General features: G+C 45.7%; 1 protein-coding gene across 3 annotated transcripts in view; it reads left to right on the forward strand.

Moving 5' to 3' along the window:
• The window catches only part of tty (tweety), a 545,142-nt gene that overhangs the window by 298,479 nt on the left and 219,596 nt on the right, over positions 1 to 27,067 (forward strand). Inside the window, exon 1 of one of the 3 annotated variants that reach the window (XM_071695810.1) lies at positions 24,144 to 24,455. The exons of the other annotated variants lie outside the window; for them this stretch is intronic. The gene's annotated coding sequence lies outside the window, so the exon portion shown is untranslated. Of the gene's footprint in view, positions 1 to 24,143; positions 24,456 to 27,067 lie in introns of those variants that run through there. 3 annotated transcript variants of the gene reach the window in all.

The raw sequence follows: 27,067 nt of genomic DNA on the forward strand, positions 1-27,067 counted from the left end.
CTAGATTATTAATAACACGTTCTCAATAACTCCACTGAGGCAGTTTATAATCATAACAACAGTTTATATTTCCTCTGAGATCATACTTGATAGTATTGCATTTAAGCTTTCGATGGTGTATTGTATTTAAGCTTTCGATGGTGTATTGTATTTAAGCTTTCGATGGTGTATTGTATTTAAGCTTTCGATGGTGTATTGTATTTAAGCTTTCGATGGTGTATTGTATTTAAGCTTTCGATGGTGTATTGTATTTAAGCTTTCGATAGTGTATTTCGAAGCTTTGACCTTACGATGTTTATATAACGAAAAGATACGTTGTACATCACCGCTGGAGTGAAGGCCATGTCAGCGAACTGAAAGCCAACTCAAATCTGAAGTTTCTGAAGGGATTTTCTCCTATTTCAGGCCAGAGTCACGCTAGGGTTTCTCCTATTTCAGGCCAGAGTCACGCTAGGGTTTCTCCTATTTCAGGCCAGAGTCACGCTAGGGTTTCTCCTATTTCAGGCCAGAGTCACGCTAGGGTTTCTCCTATTTCAGGCCAGAGTCACGCTAGGGTTTCTCCTATTTCAGGCCAGAGTCACGCTAGGGTTTCTCCTATTTCAGGCCAGAGTCACGCTAGGGTTTCTCCTATTTCAGGCCAGAGTCACGCTAGGGTTTCTCCTATTTCAGGCCAGAGTCACGCTAGGGTTTCTCCTATTTCAGGCCAGAGTCACGCTAGGGTTTCTCCTATTTCAGGCCAGAGTCACGCTAGGGTTTCTCCTATTTCAGGCCAGAGTCACGCTAGGGTTTCTCCTATTTCAGGCCAGAGTCACGCTAGGGTTTCTCCTATTTCAGGCCAGAGTCACGCTAGGGTTTCTCCTATTTCAGGCCTGAGTCACGCTAGGGTTTCTCCTATTTCAGGCCAGAGTCACGCTAGGGTTTCTCCTATTTCAGGCCAGAGTCACGCTAGGGTTTCTCCTATTTCAGGCCAGAGTCACGCTAGGGTTTCTCCTATTTCAGGCCTGAGTCACGCTAGGGTTTCTCCTATTTCAGGCCAGAGTCAAGCTAGGGTTTCTCCTATTTCAGGCCCGAGTCACGCTAGGGTTTCTCCTATTTCAGGCCTGAGTCACGCTAGGGTTTCTCCTATTTCAGGCCTGAGTCACGCTAGGGTTTCTCCTATTTCAGGCCAGAGTCACGCTAGGGTTTCTCCTATTTCAGGCCAGAGTCACGCTAGGGTTTCTCCTATTTCAGGCCAGAGTCACGCTAGGGTTTCTCCTATTTCAGGCCAGAGTCACGCTAGGGTTTCTCCTATTTCAGGCCAGAGTCAAGCTAGGGTTTCTCCTATTTCAGGCCCGAGTCACGCTAGGGTTTCTCCTATTTCAGGCCAGAGTCACGCTAGGGTTTCTCCTATTTCAGGCCAGAGTCACGCTAGGGTTTCTCCTATTTCAGGCCAGAGTCACGCTAGGGTTTCTCCTATTTCAGGCCAGAGTCACGCTAGGGTTTCTCCTATTTCAGGCCAGAGTCACGCTAGGGTTTCTCCTATTTCAGGCCAGAGTCACGCTAGGGTTTCTCCTATTTCAGGCCAGAGTCACGCTAGGGTTTCTCCTATTTCAGGCCAGAGTCAAGCTAGGATTTCTACCATTTCAGGCCAGAGTCACGCAAGGGCGCCAGTGTTCTGTTTCCACAATACACGATGAAGTTTCTTCCACTTTGAAGTTTCCACTTGGAACTCAATGCTCCTCTTGGAAGTTTCTACTTGGAACTCAATGGTTGTGGGAATTTCTGGTTTACCCAATAAACATCTTTGGCTCATTCCAGTATTCCAGTCTTTGGCTCATTCCAGTATTCCAGTCTTTGGCTCATTCCAGTCTTTGGCTCATTCCAGTGTTCCAGGTTTTGAGGGGTTTCCGGCGTTCACACTTGCTTTCAGTGGTGATGACGTGCACTGTACACACAGTCAGTGGTGATGACGTGCACTGTACACACTTGCACTCAGTAGTGACGACGTGCACTGTTCACACTTGCACTCAGTGGTGATGACGTGCACTGTTCACACTTGCACTCAGTGGTGATGACGTGCACTGTTCACACTTGCACTCAGTGGTGATGACATGCACTGTACACACTTGCACTCAGTGTTGATGACGTGCACTGTACACACTTGCACTCAGTGGTGACGTGCACTGTTCACACTTGCACTCAGTGGTGATGACGTGCACTGTTCACACTTGCACTCAGTTGTGATGACATGCACTGTACACACTTGCACTCAGTGGTGATGACGTGCACTGTACACACTTGCACTCAGTGGTGATGACGTGAACTGTACACACTTGCACTTCGTGGTGACGACGTGCACTGTTCACACTTGCACTCAGTGGTGATGACGTGCACTGTTCACACTTGCAGTCAGTGGTGATGACGTGCACTGTTCACACTTGCACTCAGTGGTGACGACGTGCACTGTACACACTTGCACTCAGTGGTGATGACGTGCACTGTTCACACATGGACTCAGTGGTGACGACGTGCACTGTACACACTTGCAGTCAGTGGTGATGACGTGCGCTGTTCACACTTGCACTCAGTGGTGACGATGTGCACTGTACACACTTGCACTCAGTGGTGATGACGTGCACTGTTCACACTTGGACTCAGTGGTGACGACGTGCACTGTGCACACTTGCATTCAGTGGTGATGACGTGCGCTGTTTACACTTGCACTTAGTGGTGACGACGTGCACTGTACACACTTGCACTCAGTGGTGACGACATGCACTGTTCACATTTGCACTCAGTGGTGATGACGTGCTCTGTTCACACTTGCACTCAGTGGTGATGACGTGCACTGTTCACACTTGCACTCAGTGGTGACGACGTGCACTGTTCACACTTGCACTCAGTGGTGATGACGTGCACTGTTCACACTTGCACTCAGTGGTGATGACGTGCACTGTTCACACTTGCACTCAGAGGTGATGACGTGTACTGCTCACACTTGCACTCAGTGGTGATGACGTGCACTGCTCCCACTTGCACTCAGTGGTGATGACGTGTACTGTTCACACTTGCACTCAGTGGTGATGACGTGCACTGTTCACACTTGCACTCAGTGGTGATGACGTGCACTGTTCACACTTGCACTCAGTGGTGATGACGTGCACTGTTCACACTTGCACTCAGTGGTGATGACGTGCACTGTTCACACTTGCATTCAGTGGTGATGACGTGCACTGTTCACACTTGCCCTCAGTGGTGATGACGTGCACTGTACACACTTGCACTCAGTGGTGATGACGTGCACTGTTCACACTTGCACTCAGTGGTGACGACGTGCACTGTACACACTTGCACTCAGTGGTGATGACGTACACTGTTCACACTTGCACTCAGTGGTGATGACGTACACTGTTCACACTTGCACTCAGTGGTGATGACGTGCACTGTTCACACTTGCACTCAGTGGTGACGACGTGCACTGTACACACTTGCACTCAGTGGTGATGACGTGCACTCTACACACTTGCACTCAGTGGTGACGACGTGCACTGTACACACTTGCACTCAGTGGTGATGACGTGCATTGTACACACTTGCACTCAGTGGTGACGACGTGCACTGTACACACTTGCACTCAGTGGTAACGACGTGCACTGTACACACTTGCACTCAGTGGTGATGACGTGCACTGTAGCACCTGGACGTTGTCTGGCCACACACGCTGACAAAGTTGTTTCATCAACTTCACTATGAGCTGTGACCATCTGGCTCTTCACTATGAGCTGTGACCATCTGGCTCTTCACTATGAGCTGTGACCATGTGGCTCTTCACTATGAGCTGTGACCATTTGGCTCTTCACTATGAGCTGTGACCATCTGCCTCTTCACTATGAGCTGTGACCATCTGGCTCTTCACTATGAGCTGTGACCATCTGGCTCTTCACTATGAGCTGTGACCATGTGGCTCTTCACTATGAGCTGTGACCATTTGGCTCTTCACTATGAGCTGTGACCATCTGCCTCTTCACTATGAGCTGTGATCATCTGGCTCCTCACTATGAGCTGTGACCATCTGGCTCTTCACTATGAGCTGTGACCATGTGGCTCTTCACTATGAGCTGTGACCATGTGGCTCTTCACTATGAGCTGTGACCATGTGGCTCTTCACTATGAGCTGTGACCATCTGGCTCTTCACTATGAGCTGTGACCATTTGGCTCTTCACTATGAGCTGTGACCATCTGGCTCTTCACTATGAGCCGTGACCATCTGGCTCGAACGAGACATTAAACATTGTGTGTCATAATCTTTCCAAACTCGTCCCCCTAGTTCAATCATGGGTCTAATTGGTTCTCTACTGAACCACCTTCCTCTAATTACCACCTGAGATGAGTCCCACCTGAGATAAGTTCAAATAAGGTTCTTTAACAGTGTGGTTAGATCTTGTACGTCTGTGTTACATTTCTTATTAATAGGAAGACATAGTTGTTCTTATATCCCAAAGACATGGCATAGAAGTTGTGAGCTCTGTGCCACACATCTTCCACCATTTCTTGTCATTTCACAGTGGGATCTTTAAGAGTTCATCCCACTGCTGTAAGTGTGGTGAACAACTGCTGGTTCATCCCACTGCTGTAAGTGTTGTGAACAACTGGTTCATCCCACTGCTGTAAGTGTGGTGAACAACTAACTGCTGGTTCAGTTGACAGCCATCGAGTTATGGCTGAAGCTGTGTCAGTTTCAGTGGCGCTTGAACATCATTGAACAAAGATCTTGAACCTCAGGGCTTGGCGAGTGAGGGAGAGACAATTATAATAAGTTTATTTTCATCATATAATCGAACTTTTTAGGGAAACACTTTAATGCAACTTGAGACACAATTGGCTTTTGAGAATGAGACTTATATACTTCATCAAGATCACATGAGGAACTTCGAACTTGTGTTCACCACTGTTGTTACATATATACTTCATCAAGATCACATGAGGAACTTTGAACTTGTGTTCACCACTGTTGTTACATATATACTTCATCAAGATCACATGAGGAACTTTGAACTTGTGTTCACCACTGTTGTTACATATATACTTCATCAAGATCACATGAGGAACTTTGAACTTGTGTTCACCACTGTTGTTACATATATACTTCATCAAGATCACATGAGAAACTTTGAACTTGTGTTCACCACTGTTGTTACATATATACTTCATCAAGATCACATGAGGAACTTTGAACTTGTGTTCACCACTGTTGTTACATATATACTTCATCAAGATCACATGAGGAACTTTGAACTTGTGTTCACCACTGTTGTTACATATATACTTCATCAAGATCACATGAGAAACTTTGAACTTGTGTTCACCACTGTTGTTACATATATACTTCATCAAGATCACATGAGGAACTTTGAACTTGTGTTCACCACTGTTGTTACATATATACTTCATCAAGATCACATGAGGAACTTTGAACTTGTGTTCACCACTGTTGTTACATATATACTTCATCAAGATCACATGAGGAACTTTGAACTTGTGTTCACCACTGTTGTTACATATATACTTCATCAAGATCACATGAGGAACTTTGAACTTGTGTTCACCACTGTTGTTACATATATACTTCATCAAGATCACATGAGGAACTTTGAACTTGTGTTCACCACTGTTGTTACATATATACTTCATCAAGATCACATGAGGAACTTTGAACTTGTGTTCACCACTGTTGTTACATATATACTTCATCAAGATCACATGAGGAACTTTGAACTTGTGTTCACCACTGTTGTTACATATATACTTCATCAAGATCACATGAGGAACTTTGAACTTGTGTTCACCACTGTTGTTACATATATACTTCATCAAGATCACATGAGGAACTTTGAACTTGTGTTCACCACTGTTGTTACATATATACTTCATCAAGATCACATGAGGAACTTTGAACTTGTGTTCACCACTGTTGTTACATATATACTTCATCAAGATCACATGAGGAACTTTGAACTTGTGTTCACGACTGCTGCTAACACTTGGCATCACAGAAACTTTGTTGGTGCAAATTTTGAACAAAGTTTTGTAACTACAACACATTATCTGTAATTCAGAATAGAACTGGATAACCATACCTGATAAATTCGTTATCGTAATACCGGGTAACCATACCTGATAAATTCGTTATCGTAATACCATTTAATGAATTAAGACGCTATACTTTTTGTTTATATTATTTTTCGCGAGGTAAATATACATTGTTCATAACGACACTTCGCTACGACCTTTTTTTGAACTTGAAATTCTTGTATCCTTTATTGTCTGCAAATTGTAGTTTGTACAGTTCACTGCGATGATGAACAAGATGTAATGAACAGCTGGTATGATGAACAACAAGTAGTGAACATCTGAGATGAACAAGTAATGAAGAGCTGAGATGATAAACAACACCTTATGAACTTCTGAGATGATAAACGACACTAATGAACATCTGAGATGATAAATAACACGTAATGAACAGCAGAAATGATGAACAACACGTAATGAACATCTGAGATGAACAATGTGTAGTGAACGTCTGAGATGAACAACATGTAGTGAACATCTGAGATAATGAACAAGACAATGAATAGCTGAGATGATGAACAACATGTAGTGAACATCTGAGATGATAAACAACACGTAATGAACAGCTGAGATGATAACACGTAATGAATATCTGAGATGATGAACAGTAATAAACAGCAGAGATGAACAACACGTAGTGAACATGAGATGATGAGCAACACGTAGTGAACATGAGATGAACAGCACGTAGTAAACGTCTGAGATGATGAACAGCTGAGATGAACAACACGTAGTGAACATGAGATGATGAGCTACACGTAGTGAACATGAGATGAACAAGTAGTGAACAGCTGAGATGATGAACAACTCGTAGTGAACAGCTGAGATGATGAACAACACGTAGTGAACAGCTGAGATGATGAACAAGTCGCAATGAACAGATGAAGAACACGTAATGAACATCTGAGATGATGAACAACACGTAATGACCCATGTTCAACAATGAACAGTGATACATTTCCTTCATATCCTCCCCCCCCATGTGCGTCAATACTCACATTTCCATACGCAATTGTGCTTTGCCTTACTGAATGGTGTGGCTCCCCAGGTTTCTTGTGTTCACCTGTTCTTCCCCCCTTAACCACGTTCAACCACTTTGTTCTCAGATGTTCAGTCTATTTCTTATTGATTGTGGTGTTCGTGAAATGTAATGGCCTGCACACACACACACACACACACACACACACACACACACACAGACACACACACACAGACCGAGAGTCCAACTGAACCTGAACTGAACAAGGGGGGACTTGAGGAGGGGGAGCCAGAGGAATATACCTGAACTGAACCTTGTTCAAAAAAAAAAAGAGAAAAAAAAACCATTTTCGAACGTGTTTATTTCGATGAAGATCAATACAACATATCATTATTTGTATTGATTTCCTTCTTATATTAGTTGGTTTCTATGAAATTTCTCTAAATTATATTTTAACATTTGAGTTCATGTTTAAATTTCCACATATATTGAAGTAACACTAAATTTGGCGCTAAATACGAAGAAAATCAGCGAAAAAAAAAAAAAAAAAACGTAAAGCGCTAAATACGAAATTTTTAGTGCTAGATGTAGCGCCATAGCGCCAAGTTGGCAACTCTGCATTTACTCCCTCAGCCCCTCCCCCCCCCCCCACCCAGGGAGACGCCAGCCACGCCCACTCATCACACAACCTAACCCACACCCAACCCCTGACCAACCCCATCACTGGAACCTCACCTAGCCCACACCCAACCCCTGACCAACCCCATCACTGGAACCTCACCTAGCCCACACCCAACCCCTGACCAACCCCATCACTGGAACCTCACCTAGCCCACACCCAACCCCTGACCAACCCCATCACTGGAACATCACCTAACCCACACCCAACCCCTGACCAACCCCATCACTGGAACATCACCTAACCCACACCCAACCCCTGACCAACCCCATCACTGGAACCTCACCTAGCCCACACCCAACCCCCTGACCAACCCCATCACTGGAACCTCACCTAACCCACACCCAACCCCTGACCAACCCCATCACTGGAACATCACCTAACCCACACCCAACCCCTGACCAACCCCATCACTGGAACATCACCTAACCCACACCCAACCCCTGACCAACCCCATCACTGGAACCTCACATAACCCACACCCAAACCCTGACCAACCCCATCACTGGAACCTCACCTAACCCACACCCAACCCCTGACCAACCCCATCACTGGAACCTCACATAACCCACACCCAACCCCTGACCAACCCCATCACTGGAACCTCACCTAACCCACACCCAACCCCTGACCAACCCCATCACTGGAACCTCACCTAACCCACACCCAACCCCTGACCAACCCCATCACTGGAACATCACCTAACCCACACCCAACCCCTGACCAACCCCATCACTGGAACCTCACCTAACCCACACCCAACCCCCTGACCAACCCCATCACTGGAACCTCACCTAACCCACACCCAACCCCTGACCAACCCCATCACTGGAACATCACCTAACCCACACCCAACCCCTGACCAACCCCATCACTGGAACCTCACCTAACCCACACCCAACCCCTGACCAACCCCATCACTGGAACCTCACCTAACCCACACCCAACCCCTGACCAACCCCATCACTGGAACCTCACCTAACCCACACCCAACCCCTGACCAACCCCATCACTGGAACCTCACCTAACCCACACCCAAACCCTGACCAACCCCATCACTGGAACCTCACCTAACCCACACCCAACCCCTGACCAACCCCATCACTGGAACCTCACCTAACCCACACCCAACCCCTGACCAACCCCATCACTGGAACCTCACCTAACCCACACCCAACCCCTGACCAACCCCATCACTGGAACATCACCTAACCCACACCCAACCCCTGACCAACCCCATCACTGGAACCTCACATAACCCACACCCAACCCTGACCAACCCCATCACTGGAACCTCACCTAACCCACACCCAACCCCTGACCAACCCCATCACTGGAACCTCACCTAACCCACACCCAACCCCTGACCAACCCCATCACTGGAACCTCACCTAACCCACACCCAACCCCTGACCAACCCCATTACTGGAACCTCACCTAACCCACACCCAACCCCTGACCAACCCCATCACTGGAACCTCACCTAACCCACACCCAACCCCTGACCAACCCCATCACTGGAACCTCACCTAACCCACACCCAACCCCTGACCAACCCCATCACTGGAACCTCACCTAACCCACACCCAACCCCTGACCAACCCCATCACTGGAACCTCACCTAACCCACACCCAACCCCTGACCAACCCCATCACTGGAACCTCACCTAACCCACACCCAACCCCTGACCAACCCCATTACTGGAACCTCACCTAACCCACACCCAACCCCTGACCAACCCCATCACTGGAACCTCACCTAACCCACACCCAACCCCTGACCAACCCCATCACTGGAACCTCACCTAACCCACACCCAACCCCTGACCAACCCCATTACTGGAACCTCACCTAACCCACACCCAACCCCTGACCAACCCCATTACTGGAACCTCACCTAACCCACACCCAACCCCTGACCAACCCCATCACTGGAACATCACCTAACCCACACCCAACCCCTGACCAACCCCATCACTGGAACCTCACCTAACCCACACCCAACCCCTGACCAACCCCATCACTGGAACCTCACCTAACCCACACCCAACCCCTGACCAACCCCATTACTGGAACCTCACCTAACCCACACCCAACCCCTGACCAACCCCATCACTGGAACCTCACCTAACCCACACCCAACCCCTGACCAACCCCATCACTGGAACATCACCTAACCCACACCCAACCCCTGACCAACCCCATCACTGGAACCTCACCTAACCCACACCCAACCCCTGACCAACCCCATCACTGGAACATCACCTAACCCACACCCAACCCCTGACCAACCCCATCACTGGAACCTCACCTAACCCACACCCAACCCCTGACCAACCCCATCACTGGAACCTCACCTAACCCACACCCAACCCCTGACCAACCCCATCACTGGAACCTCACCTAACCCACACCCAACCCCTGACCAACCCCATCACTGGAACCTCACCTAACCCACACCCAACCCCTGACCTACCCCATCAATGAAACCTCACCTAACCCACACCCAACCCCTGACCAACCCCATCACTGGAACATCACCTAACCCACACCCAACCCCTGACCAACCCCATTACTGGAACCTCACCTAACCCACACCCAACCCCTGACCAACCCCATCACTGGAACATCACCTAACCCACACCCAACCCCTGACCAACCCCATCACTGGAACATCACCTAACCCACACCCAACCCCTGACCAACTCCATCACTGGAACATCACCTAACCCACACCCAACCCCTGACCAACCCCATCACTGGAACCTCACCTAACCCACACCCAACCCCTGACCAACCCCATCACTGGAACCTCACCTAACCCACACCCAACCCCTGACCAACCCCATCACTGGAACATCACCTAACCCACACCCAACCCCTGACCAACCCCATCAATGAAACCTCACCTAACCCACACCCAACCCCTGACCAACCCCACCACTGAAACCTCACCACACGGGGCACCTTCTGAAGACAGTATCCTAAAATTAGTTTAATAGTTTATTATGCTTTTAATAGAATATATTTGGTTATGAATTTATAAGTAACATCCATCATGCAGAACAGCTTAACATCATGCAGAACAGCTTAACATCATGCAGAACATACTAACATCATGCAGAACAGCTTAACATCATGCAGAACATACTAACATCATGCAGAACAGCCTAACATCATGCAGAACATACTAACATCATGCAGAACAGCTTAACATCATGCAGAACAGACTAACATCATGCAGAACAGCCTAACATCATGCAGAACATACTAACATCATGCAGAACAGCTTAACATCATGCAGAACAGACTAACATCATGCAGAACAGCCTAACATCATGCAGAACATACTAACATCATGCAGAACAGACTAACATCATGCAGAACAGACTAACATCATGCAGAAGAGAATAACTTTTCAATATAATGGAGTTATTCTGTCCCCCCTCAAAAAATGTACGCAGTGTCCGTTTTCTGTTCTTACCACTACTACTACGCTCGAATCCCTCGAATCAATATTGCGTATATGTCCACAGTGCCCCTCTCTCTCTCTCTCTCTCTCTCTCTCTCTCTCTCTCTCTCTCTCTCTCTCTCTCTCTCTCTCTCTCTCTCTCTCTCTCTCTCACCCTTCCATTATCATGGGGGAGGGGATGGAAGCCTGTGGATCACCCTTCCATTATCATGTGGGGGATGGAAGCCTGTGGATCACCCTTCCATTATCATGTGGGGGATGGAAGCCTGTGGATCACCCTTCCATTATCATGTGGGGATGGAAGCCTGTGGATCACCCTTCCATTATCATGGGGGAGGGGATGGAAGCCTGTGGATCACCCTTCCATTATCATGTGGGGGATGGAAGCCTGTGGATCACCCTTCCATTATCATGGGGGGATGGAAGCCTGTGGATCACCCTTCCATTATCATGGGGGAGGGGATGGAAGCCTGTAGATCACCCTTCCATTATCATGGGGGGGATGGAAGCCTGTGGATCACCCTTCCATTATCATGGGGGGATGGAAGCCTGTGGATCACCCTTCCATTATCATGGGGGGATGGAAGCCTGTGATCACCCTTCCATTATCATGGGGGGGATGGAAGCCTGTGGATCACCCTTCCATTATCATGTGGGGGATGGAAGCCTGTGGATCACCCTTCCATTATCATGGGGGGGATGGAAGCCTGTGGATCACCCTTCCATTATCATGTGGGGGATGGAAGCCTGTGGATCACCCTTCCATTATCATGTGGGGGATGGAAGCCTGTGGATCACCCTTCCATTATCATGTGGGGGATGGAAGCCTGTGGATCACCCTTCCATTATCATGTGGGGGATGGAAGCCTGTGGATCACCCTTCCATTATCATGTGGGGGATGGAAGCCTGTGGATCACCCTTCCATTATCATGGGGGGATGGAAGCCTGTGGATCACCCTTCCATTATCATGTGGGGGATGGAAGCCTGTGGATCACCCTTCCATTATCATGTGGGGGATGGAAGCCTGTGGATCACCCTTCCATTATCATGGGGGGATGGAAGCCTGTGGATCACCCTTCCATTATCATGGGGGGATGGAAGCCTGTGGATCACCCTTCCATTATCATGGGGGGATGGAAGCCTGTGGATCACCCTTCCATTATCATGTGGGGGATGGAAGCCTGTGGATCACCCTTCCATTATCATGTGGGGGATGGAAGCCTGTGGATCACCCTTCCATTATCATGTGGGGGATGGAAGCCTGTGGATCACCCTTCCATTATCATGTGGGGGATGGAAGCCTGTGGATCACCCTTCCATTATCATGGGGGGGATGGAAGCCTGTGGATCACCCTTCCATTATCATGGGGGGATGGAAGCCTGTGGATCACCCTTCCATTATCATGGGGGGATGGAAGCCTGTGGATCACCCTTCCATTATCATGGGGGGATGGAAGCCTGTGGATCACCCTTCCATTATCATGGGGGGATGGAAGCCTGTGGATCACCCTTCCATTATCATGGGGGGATGGAAGCCTGTGGATCACCCTTCCATTATCATGTGGGGATGGAAGCCTGTGGATCACCCTTCCATTATCATGGGGGGATGGAAGCCTGTGGATCACCCTTCCATTATCATGGGGGGGATGGAAGCCTGTGGATCACCCTTCCATTATCATGGGGGGATGGAAGCCTGTGGATCACCCTTCCATTATCATGTGGGGGATGGAAGCCTGTGGATCACCCCTTCCATTATCATGGGGGGATGGAAGCCTGTGGATCACCCTTCCATTATCATGGGGGATGGAAGCCTGTGGATCACCCTTCCATTATCATGTGGGGGATGGAAGCCTGTGGATCACCCTTCCATTATCATGGGGGGATGGAAGCCTGTGGATCACCCTTCCATTATCATGGGGGGATGGAAGCCTGTGGATCACCCTTCCATTATCATGTGGGGATGGAAGCCTGTGGATCACCCTTCCATTATCATGTGGGGGATGGAAGCCTGTGGATCACCCTTCCCATTATCATGTGGGGGATGGAAGCCTGTGGATCACCCTTCCATTATCATGGGGGATGGAAGCCTGTGGATCACCCTTCCATTATCATGTGGGGATGGAAGCCTGTGGATCACCCTTCCATTATCATGGGGGGATGGAAGCCTGTGGATCACCCTTCCATTATCATGTGGGGGATGGAAGCCTGTGGATCACCCTTCATTATCATGTGGGGGATGTGGAAGCCTGTGGATCACCCTTCCATTATCATGGGGGGATGGAAGCCTGTGGATCACCCTTCCATTATCATGGGGGGGATGGAAGCCTGTGGATCACCCTTCCATTATCATGTGGGGGATGGAAGCCTGTGGATCACCCTTCCATTATCATGTGGGGGATGGAAGCCTGTGGATCACCCCTTCCATTATCATGGGGGATGGAAGCCTGTGGATCACCCTTCCATTATCATGGGGGGATGGAAGCCTGTGGATCACCCTTCCATTATCATGGGGGGGATGGAAGCCTGTGGATCACCCTTCCATTATCATGTGGGGGATGGAAGCCTGTGGATCACCCTTCCATTATCATGGGGGGATGGAAGCCTGTGGATCACCCTTCCATTATCATGTGGGGATGGAAGCCTGTGGATCACCCTTCCATTATCATGGGGGGATGGAAGCCTGTGGATCACCCTTCCATTATCATGGGGGGATGGAAGCCTGTGGATCACCCTTCCATTATCATGTGGGGGATGGAAGCCTGTGGATCACCCTTCCATTATCATGTGGGGATGGAAGCCTGTGGATCACCCTTCCATTATCATGGGGGGATGGAAGCCTGTGGATCACCCTTCCATTATCATGGGGGGATGGAAGCCTGTGGATCACCCTTCCATTATCATGGGGGGATGGAAGCCTGTGGATCACCCTTCCATTATCATGTGGGGGATGGAAGCCTGTGGATCACCCTTCCATTATCATGTGGGGGATGGAAGCCTGTGGATCACCCTTCCATTATCATGTGGGGATGGAAGCCTGTGGATCACCCTTCCATTATCATGTGGGGATGGAAGCCTGTGGATCACCCTTCCATTATCATGGGGGGATGGAAGCCTGTGGATCACCCTTCCATTATCATGGGGGGATGGAAGCCTGTGGATCACCCTTCCATTATCATGTGGGGATGGAAGCCTGTGGATCACCCTTCCATTATCATGGGGGGATGGAAGCCTGTGGATCACCCTTCCATTATCATGGGGGGATGGAAGCCTGTGGATCACCCTTCCATTATCATGGGGGGATGGAAGCCTGTGGATCACCCTTCCATTATCATGGGGGGATGGAAGCCTGTGGATCACCCTTCCATTATCATGTGGGGATGGAAGCCTGTGGATCACCCTTCCATTATCATGTGGGGATGGAAGCCTGTGGATCACCCTTCCATTATCATGGGGGGATGGAAGCCTGTGGATCACCCTTCCATTATCATGGGGGGATGGAAGCCTGTGGATCACCCTTCCATTATCATAACCACACCATAACCACACCATAACCATCACTCATAACACCGAAGGATAAAAATACAGTTTCGTACAAGCCAAGTTATAGACGTCAGTTATAACCAAGTTATAGTGTCAACACTGCGTCACTTGCGTCTGCGCAGTGAACTTGCGCAGGATCGCCAACGCCAACCACGAATACGAAGGACAAAACTTGTACAAATGAACGGAAACACAATTAAATAACCGTTTCCTCACAACTTTAATCAAAAGCACAACAGTTGTAAATGTAGCCTTAATGTTGCTTTAAATAACTAGGCCATTTATTAAACCTGGAGACCAGAAAAAGGCAGTGTCGGGTGTACAACCTAGCGGAAACGAAGGTAAAAAACTGCTATATTTACGCTAGCACAGCGGTAACCGCTATAACCAAATAGATATAATTAAATGAATATTTAAGGAGCAGTTACTACAACAGTTGTGGTAAAATGAATAAAATTATTTCCATGGCAGCCAAACAAGCAATAATAGCATCTTGAATCAAGATTAAATGTCTATAGCGAAGTGAAATGACCTATAACAACAGCTACAATAAGTGAAATGAACTATAACAACAGCTACAATAAGTGAAATGACCTATAACAACAGCTACAATAAGTGAAATGACCTATAACAACAGCTACAATAAGTGAAATGACCTATAACAACAGCTACAATAAGTGAAATTACCAATAACAACAGCTACAATAAATGAAATGACCTATAACAACAGCTACAATAAGTGAAATGACCTATAACAACAGCTACAATAAGTGAAATGACCAATAACAACAGCTACAATAAATGAAATGACCTATAACAACAGCTACAATAAGTGAAATGACCTATAACAACAGCTACAATAAGTGAAATGACCTATAACAACACCTACAATAAGTGAAATGACCTATAACAACAGCTACAATAAGTGAAATGACCTATAACAGCAGCTACAATAAATGAAATGACCTATAACAACAGCTACAATAAGTGAAATGACCTATAACAACAGCTACAATAAGTGAAATGACCTATAACAACAGCTACAATAAGTGAAATGACCAATAACAACAGCTACAATAAGTGAAATGACCTATAACAACACCTACAATAAGTGAAATGACCTATAACAACAGCTACAATAAGTGAAATGACCAATAACAACAGCTACAATAAGTGAAATGACCTATAACAACAGCTACAATAAATGAAATGACCTATAACAACAGCTACAATAAGTGAAATGACCTATAACAACACCTACAATAAGTGAAATGACCTATAACAACAGCTACAATAAGTGAAATGACCAATAACAACAGCTACAATAAGTGAAATGACCAATAACAACAGCTACAATAAGTGAAATGACCAATAACAACAGCTACAATAAGTGAAATGACCTATAACAACAGCTACAATAAATGAAATGACCTATAACAACAGCTACAATAAGTGAAATGACCAATAACAACAGCTACAATAAATGAAATGACCAATAACAACAGCTACAATAAGTGAAATGACCAATAACAACAGCTACAATAAGTGAAATGACCTATAACAACAGCTACAATAAGTGAAATGACCTATAACAACAGCTACAATAAGTGAAATGACCTATAACAACAGCTACAATAAGTGAAATGACCAATAACAACAGCTACAATAAGTGAAATGACCAATAACAACAGCTACCATAAGTGAAATGACCTATAACAACAGTTACAATAAATGAAATGACCTATAACAACAGCTACAATAAGTGAAATGACCTATAACAACAGCTACTATAAGTGAAATGACCTATAACAACAGCTACAATAAGTGAAATGACCTATAACAACAGCTACAATAAGTGAAATGACCTATAACAACAGCTACAATAAGTGAAATGACCAATAACAACAGCTACAATAAGTGAAATGACCAATAACAACAGCTACAATAAGTGAAATGACCAATAACAACAGCTACAATAAGTGAAATGACCAATAACAACAGCTACAATAAGTGAAATGACCTATAACAACAGCTACAATAAGTGAAATGACCAATAACAACAGCTACAATAAGTGAAATGACCTATAACAACAGCTACAGTAAGACCACAATGTTATAACAGCCGGAGCCATTCTGGTACACGACACTGAGCAGTAATCACGTTAACTACCTCACCAGGAGCAGCTGGGGAACGAGGGAACAACCATGATCATCACAGAGGGTAGTTAGCTCGTGTCCGTGGTGAATTCACTTGTTTCTTGGCATTTATTGTTGTGTCTTTGGGTTAGGGAATGTAAACATTGGGACGCACGTATACTGGCATGATATATATATATATATATATATATATATATATATATATATATATATATATATATATATATATATATATATATATATATATTGGAAAGGATCACAATTTTGCGAGTGATCAAGATGAGTCCACGGGGGTAAATGAAACACGAAAAGTTGCCAAGTGCACTTTCATGTCATCATCACATCATCAGGGGAGACACAAGAGAGAAATATAACAGTCAGTTGATATACATCGAAGAGACGTAGCTAGGACGCCATTTGGACAATCACATGTTTACCGTAGCGTTAGTGATCATGTAAGCAGAGTTAGCGGTCGTGTGGCTCGAGCAGAGGCAAAGTTAGCGGTCGTGTGGCTCGAGCAGAGGCAGAGTTAGCGGTCGTGTGGCTCGAGCAGAGGCAGAGTTAGCGGTCGTGTGGCTCGAGCAGAGGCAAAGTTAGCGGTCGTGTGGCTCGAGCAGAGGCAAAGTTAGCGGTCGTGTGGCTCGAGCAGAGGCAAAGTTAGCGGTCGTGTGGCTCGAGCGATGTCAGCGGTGGGTCGTCTGGGAGGAGGTGGTGGAGGAGGTGGCTTCTCCTCCTCCTCCACCTCGGGGCTCGTATTGATCCACACACACACGCCCCAAACCTGGCCTTATGGCCGGCCAGAAATGGACAAAATTAACGGACTGGGGGGGTATATATACGCTTGTTGGGCCCCCCCCTGCGTTACCAATACGCCTCTTGTCATTTGTTTTTACGCTTGTTGTCCGTTGCTTACGCCTCTTGTCATCTACTTACCCTCCATTGTGATTGCGTTGGGCCAAGCTTACTTGATCTGTAATGTCCTTTTTGCCCTGTTTTGAGGCCAGTTTGTGAGTACAGTAATTACAGAAGGAGTTCGTCTTGTCGTTCTCTAACTACCTAATTGGTCCAAGACAGTAATTAACCGGTTGTTCGATGCTGTTGTGCCTTTGTTTACGTTGGTGTTTGGTAGCCATGCCAGCTTAGTGTTCCTGTGGTCCTGTAAGCTTGTTTGGAAGCTTCAAGCCAGCTTAGTGTTCCTGTGGTCCTGTAAGCTTGTTTGGAAGCTTCAAGCCAGCTTAGTGTTCCTGTGGTCCTGTAAGCTTGTTTGGAAGCTTCAAGCCAGCTTAGTGTTCCTGTGGTCCTGTAAGCTTGTTTGGAAGCTTCAAGCCAGCTTAGTGCTCCTGTGGTCCTGTAAGCTTGTTTGGAAGCTTCAAGCCAGCTTAGTGCTCCTGTGGTCCTGTAAGCTTGTTTGGAAGCTTCAAGCCAGCTTAGTGCTCCTGTGGTCCTGTAAGCTTGTTTGGAAGCTTCAAGCCAGCTTAGTGCTCCTGTGGTCCTGTAAGCTTGTTTGGAAGCTTCAAGCCAGCTTAGTGCTCCTGTGGTCCTGTAAGCTTGTTTGGAAGCTTCAAGCCAGCTTAGTGCTCCTGTGGTCCTGTAAGCTTGTTTGGAAGCTTCAAGCCAGCTTAGTGCTCCTGTGGTCCTGTAAGCTTGTTTGGAAGCTTCAAGCCAGCTTAGTGCTCCTGTGGTCCTGTAAGCTTGTTTGGAAGCTTCAAGCCAGCTTAGTGCTCCTGTGGTCCTGTAAGCTTGTTTGGAAGCTTCAAGCCAGCTTAGTGCTCCTGTGGTCCTGTAAGCTGGTTTGGAAGCTTCAAGTCAGCTTAGTGTTCCTGTGGTCCTGTAAGCTTGTTTGGAAGCTTCAAGCCAGCTTGGTGCTCCTGTGGTCCTGTAAGCTGGTTTGGAAGCTTCAAGCCAGCTTAGTGTTCCTGTGGTCCTGTAAGCTTGTTTGGAAGCTTCAAGCCAGCTTAGTGTTCCTGTGGTCCTGTAAGCTGGTTTGGAAGCTTCAAGCCAGCTTAGTGTTCCTGTGGTCCTGTAAGCTTGTTTGGAAGCTTCAAGCCAGCTTAGTGTTCCTGTGGTCCTGTAAGCTTGTTTGGAAGCTTCAAGCCAGCTTAGTGTTCCTGTGGTCCTGTAAGCTTGTTTGGAAGCTTCAAGCCAGCTTAGTGTTCCTGTGGTCCTGTAAGCTTGTTTGGAAGCTTCAAGCCAGCTTAGTGTTCCTGTGGTCCTGTAAGCTTGTTTGGAAGCTTCAAGTCAGCTTAGTGTTCCTGTGGTCCTGTAAGCTTGTTTGGAAGCTTCAAGCCAGCTTGGTGTTCCTGTGGTTCTGTAAGCTTGTTTGGAAGCTTCAAGCCAGCTTGGTGTTCCTGTGGTTCTGTAAGCTTGTTTGGAAGCTTCAAGCCAGCTTAGTGCTCCTGTGGTCCTGTAAGCTTGTTTGGAAGCTTCAAGCCAGCTTAGTGTTCCTGTGGTTCTGTAAGCTTGTTTGGAAGCTTCAAGCCAACTTGGTGTTCCTGTGGTTCTGTAAGCTTGTTTGGAAGCTTCAAGCCAGCTTAGTGTTCCTGTGGTCCTGTAAGCTTGTTTGGAAGCTTCAAGCCAGCTTAGTGTTCCTGTGGTCCTGTAAGCTTGTTTGGAAGCTTCAAGCCAGCTTGGTGTTCCTGTGGTCCTGTAAGCTGGTTTGGAAGCTTCAAGTCAGCTTGGTGCGTGAGGCAGCGTTCTTCCAGGCCTGTTGTCCTACGTCAGGCAGCGTTCTTCCAGGCCTGTTGTCCTACGTCAGGCAGCGTTCTTCCAGGCCTGTTGTCCTACGTCAGGCAGCGTTCTTCCAGGCCTGTTGTCCTACGTCAGGCAGCGTTCTTCCAGGCCTGTTGTCCTACGTCAGGCAGCGTTCTTCCAGGTCTGTTGTCTTACGTCAGGCAGCGTTCTTCCAGGCCTGTTGTCCTACGTCAGGCAGCGTTCTTCCAGGCCTGTTGTCCTACGTCAGGCAGCGTTCTTCCAGGCCTGTTGTCCTACGTCAGGCAGCGTTCTTCCAGGCCTGTTGTCCTACGTCAGGCAGCGTTCTTCCAGGCCTGTTGTCCTACGTCAGGCAGCGTTCTTCCAGGCCTGTTGTCCTACGTCAGGCAGCGTTCTTCCAGGCCTGTTGTCTTACGTCAGGCAGCGTTCTTCCAGGCCTGTTGTCCTACGTCAGGCAGCGTTCTTCCAGGTCTGTTGTCTTACGTCAGGCAGCGTTCTTCCAGGCCTGTTGTCCTACGTCAGGCAGCGTTCTTCCAGGCCTGTTGTCCTACGTCAGGCAGCGTTCTTCCAGGCCTGTTGTCCTACGTCAGGCAGCGTTCTTCCAGGTCTGTTGTCCTACGTCAGGCAGCGTTCTTCCAGGCCTGTTGTCCTACGTCAGGCAGCGTTCTTCCAGGCCTGTTGTCTTACGTCAGGCAGCGTTCTTCCAGGCCTGTTGTCCTACGTCAGGCAGCGTTCTTCCAGGTCTGTTGTCTTACGTCAGGCAGCGTTCTTCCAGGCCTGTTGTCCTACGTCAGGCAGCGTTCTTCCAGGCCTGTTGTCCTACGTCAGGCAGCGTTCTTCCAGGTCTGTTGTCTTACGTCAGGCAGCGTTCTTCCAGGCCTGTTGTCCTACGTCAGGCAGCGTTCTTCCAGGCCTGTTGTCCTACGTCAGGCAGCGTTCTTCCAGGCCTGTTGTCCTACGTCAGGCAGCGTTCTTCCAGGCCTGTTGTCTTACGTCAGGCAGCGTTCTTCCAGGTCTGTTGTCCTACGTCAGGCAGCGTTCTTCCAGGCCTGTTGTCTTACGTCAGGCAGCGTTCTTCCAGGCCTGTTGTCCTACGTCAGGCAGCGTTCTTCCAGGTCTGTTGTCTTACGTCAGGCAGCGTTCTTCCAGGTCTGTTGTCCTACGTCAGGCAGCGTTCTTCCAGGTCTGTTGTCCTACGTCAGGCAGCGTTCTTCCAGGCCTGTTGTCCTACGTCAGGCAGCGTTCTTCCAGGCCTGTTGTCCTACGTCAGGCAGCGTTCTTCCAGGTCTGGAGACATCCAGCTTCTCCTGGAAACTTCATGCCTTTTTTCCCCCCCATTTTTTATCCTATTACACACTCCATTCATGGGTAACTCCGTTTCCAAACCCATATTTCTCCTCTCTATTTTACTTTTATGTCCATCTCTCTCTCTCTCTCTCTCTCTCTCTCTCTCTCTCTCTCTCTCTCTCTCTCTCTCTCTCTCTCTCTCTCTCTCTCTTATGTTTCTATAGTTTTTAGTTTATCAAGTTTAAATCTACATTTTTGCCTGGTGCCTCTTGGAGTGGTTACTGTATTTTTAACTGATATTTTGTGTTTATTTATCTCTTTCATCCTCTTATATATATATATATATATATATATATATATATATATATATATATATATATATATATATATATATATATATATATATGCTTAGATCACGGTAGGGAAAGACATAGCTACATTTATTCTTGTGTGGCAGAAAGAAAACACAGTGGACTCTCTCTCTCTCTCTCTCTCTCTCTCTCTCTCTCTCTCTCTCTCTCTCTCTCTCTCTCTCTCTCTCTCTCTCTCTCTCTTTCTCTCTGTCTCTCTCTCTCTCTCTCTGCTTTCTTAATATGGTTGTGCCTCTCAAAATGAACTCCAATTCTACCTTAAAGTATAGATTGCCTTATGAAATCAAGCCACTGCTGACTGCAGACCAATTGGTTAGAAGCTAAAGAGCTTTTCATTTTGTAACTGGTGTTTTAATCCACCTCCTCAAAGATAAAACATCAAAATATTCCAGTTGATGACAATATCATGGGTTGATGTCTTGGGTAATCTTGATTTATCTGCTTCAAATTCTGTTTTTATTGATTAGATTACGTATATAAGACTGTGTATTTCAGTCTAACAGAAAAACTTACTCTCAGAAATTTGTTATGGCAATGTATAACCCGACTTTCACTAGTATTAAGTAATCTTTACATGGAATTGTTTAAAACAAAATTACTAAAGTATATCTTACCTTCTAATGCAATTTGGTTTAGGTATGTAGATGATGTTCTTTGTGTTTGGCCAACAAACGAAAATTTACAAACATTTCTCCCCTTACTTAACAATGTAGTACCTTCCATCAACTTTACTGGAAAATAAGTGTGTGTTACCACTTTTAGATTGCATGATCCATAGACAAGGAAACAAGTTTAAGTTTAGCATATACAGAAAACCCACCAATGTATGCTCATATATCCATTATTACTCATCTCAACATGACAGAGTTCAATTATCATCATTTCAATCTATGTTCCTTAGGGCATTACGTATTTGCAGTCCAGAGTTTATTGATGATGAGTTTGAGAAGATATATTCTATTGGATCTAAGTTAAAGTTCCCTAGATCTTTCATTGGTAAATTCCTTAACTTAGCAAAGAAATCATTTTATGGTGTTAGATTCGACCTCCCCTTGATGACAAGAATATTTCATTTGTCCTTTTTTAGTGATAATCGTATATCACTTCCCAGGTTGCTTTAATCCTTTAATGTAAATGTAGTATTCAGAAATAACAATGCTATAAAGAATATCTTAATCAAAAACTTGCCTGAAAATTCTAATCTGTGGGATGTGTTTACACAGTACCATGTAAAGATTGTAATATGTTTTACGTTGGGTAGGCTAATAAGGGTCTTTTTATGTTAGACTTAAGCAACATAAATATAGTATAAGAACAGGACAAGAATGAAATGCTTTGTTTGATCATGTTAATAATAATAACCATTGTACTGACTGGAGTAAGGCTAATTTATTTATTAACTGTAACTCCCTTACCACGAGAAATATTTCACTGAATCTTCTATTATTAAATACACAAAGGCCTATACAAAGTAGGTAGCTTTGTCGTAGGCAAAATTTGTAACCAGTTCCCTTTCCTATCCACATAATAGACATCTTTTGACAAGCATGGATGGAAAGGCTCAATATTTTTTTTTTTTTTTCAATCTTCTATAGTCAAATACACAAAGAATTATAATCTTAATATTAGTGAAGGTCTATACAAATTCGATAACTTTATTGTTGATAAAATTTGTAAACAATTCACCTTCTTGTCCACATGAGAAGTTTATGAACCGCTCGTTGTCTGTCTTGTACAATCACATGTTTACCAAATGGCGTCCTAGCTACGTCTCTTCGTTGTATATCAACTGACTGTTATATTTCTCTCTTGTGTCTCCCCTGATGATGTGATTATTACACGAAAGTGCACTTGGGAACTTTTCGTGTTTCATTTACCCCGTGGACTCATAGGAATATCTTGATCACGCGCAAAATTGTGATCCTTTCCAATACATACATATACATATCAACATATACACTTACATATACATATATACACATAAACATATTCATACCTGCTTGCCTTCATCCATTCCGCCACACAGTAAACAGCATCGCCAAACCCTGTTTCAGCGAGGTAGCGCCAGGAAAACAGACAACAAAGGCCCCATTTGTTCACACTCAGTCTCTAGCTGTCATATGATAATGGACCGAAACCACAGCTCCCTTTCCACATCCAGGCCCCACACTACTTTCCATGGTTTACCCCAGACTTTTCACATATATCTGAGCCTAAGCAGGCGCCCATTTTATCGACCAACTCATATGGGTGGATGAACAGCTGGGTTGACAGTGGACCGGCTGCTGTAATACACATTCGACCACGGGCGTCCATTTTGATTTTCATTTCTTGATTTGTATACAGAAATCAACAATCAAAATCCCCATTCTGAGAGAAAATGTATAACAATTAATACACGACAAATGTCAGCTAGTTAAATGGTCACCTAACGTAAATATTTATATAAATCAGTTATTCCCGAACATTTGTGAGACAATATTGGTAAATATGCGTCGAGATACATCAGACGAAGTTATCAGAAAAACTTCGTTCAAACAGATGAAAAACTGGTGATCAAAGATTAGGATAAATTGTTAGTTTAGATCATTTCGAAGCATATGTCTAGTTTGAAGTGCATACACATGGTAACAAGTTAAAAATAGTAACGCTGATTTGTATATTAAAAGCTGATAAGTGAAATTCAAATTCAGAGTATCAACAAAACAGAACAAGAGATAAATTGAAATGATATATTGCCCTATCACATATTTTGTCTCCCCTTTACTGATTGGTAATAAGCAGAGAGCTATGTTGTCATCTAGCTAGAACAAGAACTGGTATGTAAGAAGTAAAAAAAAAAAAAAAAGAATAATAAAAGAAAAGATAATATTCACCTGTGATCTCTGGGATGGAGTGAGTGATGCCACTTTTCTTGTGACTGCTGGCAATGATCATGCCCCTGGGGGAGGCCATCACCTATATATACCGTGACGTCGGCCAGGAGGAACCAGACAGTCACCACGGTCGGCCTGAGGTGTGTCGTCCGAGGTTTCGTAATGACCTGCTGCTGCTGCTACCTTCAGCCTAACGCTGCGCTGCTCAAAAGTAGCAGGGCAATGGAGACTCCTTTAGCGCCTTTGGTCCTACAATAGCTAGCGCTCGAAAAGGGTAGGAACGTTTTACGAGACTGTTTTGAGATGGGACATTTGCATAAGGTATTAAATAATTGACAGGGAAGATGTCGAATATAAAAGACTATTATGTATCATTAATGGAACGCGTTAGACTCGTTGTTTTGATACTTTAAATATTTTATGTATTTTATATATTTCTGAAAAACTGAACTTGTGCCAATTTATCCCGTGTTTATTTGTTATTGCTGCTGTTTGGAATGCAATTATTTATTGTTTCGTAGCGTAATTAATTGTTTCGTAGCGTAATTAATTGTTTCGTAACGTAATTAATTGTTTCGTAGCGTAATTGTTTTGTATCGTAATTAATTGTTTTGTAGCGTAATTAATTGTTTTGTAGCGTAATTAATAGCGACATTCCATATATATAGAAATGTTCTTATATATTGTAGTTGATCAGCTCATGTGTTAAAATCTGTTTACTTGGTTAAAAAATGGTTAAAATGTGATGTTATATGATGGAAGATTTAGATTATTTTTAAAAAAATTAAAAAAAGAATTATGATAATCGTTCATAAATGAAGAGAAAATGTGGTACGAGTTTATTGAGCAGCTGAAGAAAAGGAATTGACGTGGAACTTGCAAGTGGATCCAGTTTCGCTACGTGGCACCTCTTCCGCTAATGTTAGCAACTGGTCCAAAGTACCCAAAACTACGTGGCGCCTCTTCCGCTAATGTTAGCAACTGGTCCAAAGCACCCAAAACTACGTGGCACCTCTTCCGCTAATGTTAGCAACTGGTCCAAAGAACCCAAAACTACGTGGCACCTCTTCCGCTAATGTTAGCAACTGGTCCAAAGAACCCAAAACTACGTGGCACCTCTTCCGCTAATGTTAGCAACTGGTCCAAAGACCCAAACCTTACCCTTAAGATAGTTTTCCTCTTTGTCGAGGACGAGCAGATGTGACGCCAAGGACAAGCAGATGTGACGCCAAGGACGAGCAGATGTGACGCCAAGGACAAGCAGATGTGACGCTAAGGACGAGCAGATGTGACGCCAAGGACGAGCAGATGTGACGCCAAGGACGAGCAGATGTGACGCCAAGGACAAGCAGATGTGACGCTAAGGACGAGCAGATGTGACGCCGAGGACGAGCAGATGTGACGCCAAGGACGTGCAGATGTGACGCCAAGGATGAGCAGATATGACGCCAAGGACAAGTAGATGTGACGCCAAGGATGAGCAGATGTGACGCTACGGACGGGCAGATATGACACCAAGGACAAGCAGATATGACGCCAAGGACAAGTAGATGTGACGCCAAGGATGAGCAGATGTGACGCTACGGACGGGCAGATATGACACCAAGGACAAGCAGATGTGACGCCAAGGACAAGTAGATGTGACGCCAAGGATGAGCAGATGTGACGCCAAGGACGAGCAGATATGACACCAAGGACGAGCAGATGTGACGCCAAGGACGTGCAGATGTGACGCCAAGGATGAGCAGATGTGACGCCAAGGACAAGTAGATGTGACGCCAAGGACGTGCAGATGTGACGCCAAGGATGAGCAGATATGACGCCAAGGACAAGTAGATGTGACGCCAAGGATGAGCAGATGTGACGCTACGGACGGGCAGATATGACACCAAGGACAAGCAGATATGACGCCAAGGACAAGTAGATGTGACGCCAAGGATGAGCAGATGTGACGCTACGGACGGGCAGATATGACACCAAGGACAAGCAGATGTGACGCCAAGGACAAGTAGATGTGACGCCAAGGATGAGCAGATGTGACGCCAAGGACGAGCAGATATGACACCAAGGACGAGCAGATGTGACGCCAAGGACGTGCAGATGTGACGCCAAGGATGAGCAGATGTGACGCCAAGGACGAGCAGATGTGACGCCAAGGACTCGCAGGTGTGACGGCAACACAGAGAGAGCATTATATCTGATACTTTATCTACACGTAGGATATTGATTGAGAGGGTGAAGGCATGTACAGAGCATCAGATTGGGGAAGAGCAGTGTGGTTTCAGAAGTGGTAGAGGATGTGTGGATCAGGTGTTTGCTTTGAAGAATGTATGTGAGAAATACTTAGAAAAGCAAATGGATTTGTATGTAGCATTTATGGATCTGGAGAAGGCATATGATAGAGTTGATAGAGATGCTCTGTGGAAGGTATTAAGAATATATGGTGTGGGAGGCAAGTTGTTAGAAGCAGTGAAAAGTTTTTATCGAGGATGTAAGGCATGTGTACGTGTAGGAAGAGAGGAAAGTGATTGGTTCTCAGTGAATGTAGGTTTGCGGCAGGGGTGTGTGATGTCTCCATGGTTGTTTAATTTGTTTATGGATGGGGTTGTTAGGGAGGTAAATGCAAGAGTTTTGGAAAGAGGGGCTAGTATGAAGTCTGTTGGGGATGAGAGAGCTTGGGAAGTGAGTCAGTTGTTGTTCGCTGATGATACAGCGCTGGTGGCTGATTCATGTGAGAAACTGCAGAAGCTGGTGACTGAGTTTGGAAAAGTGTGTGAAAGAAGAAAGTTAAGAGTAAATGTGAATAAGAGCAAGGTTATTAGGTACAGTAGGGTTGAGGGTCAAGTCAATTGGGAGGTGAGTTTGAATGGAGAAAAACTGGAGGAA

The sequence above is a fragment of the Panulirus ornatus genome, chromosome 58, assembly GCF_036320965.1.
Source record: "Panulirus ornatus isolate Po-2019 chromosome 58, ASM3632096v1, whole genome shotgun sequence".
NCBI lineage: Eukaryota > Metazoa > Arthropoda > Malacostraca > Decapoda > Palinuridae > Panulirus > Panulirus ornatus.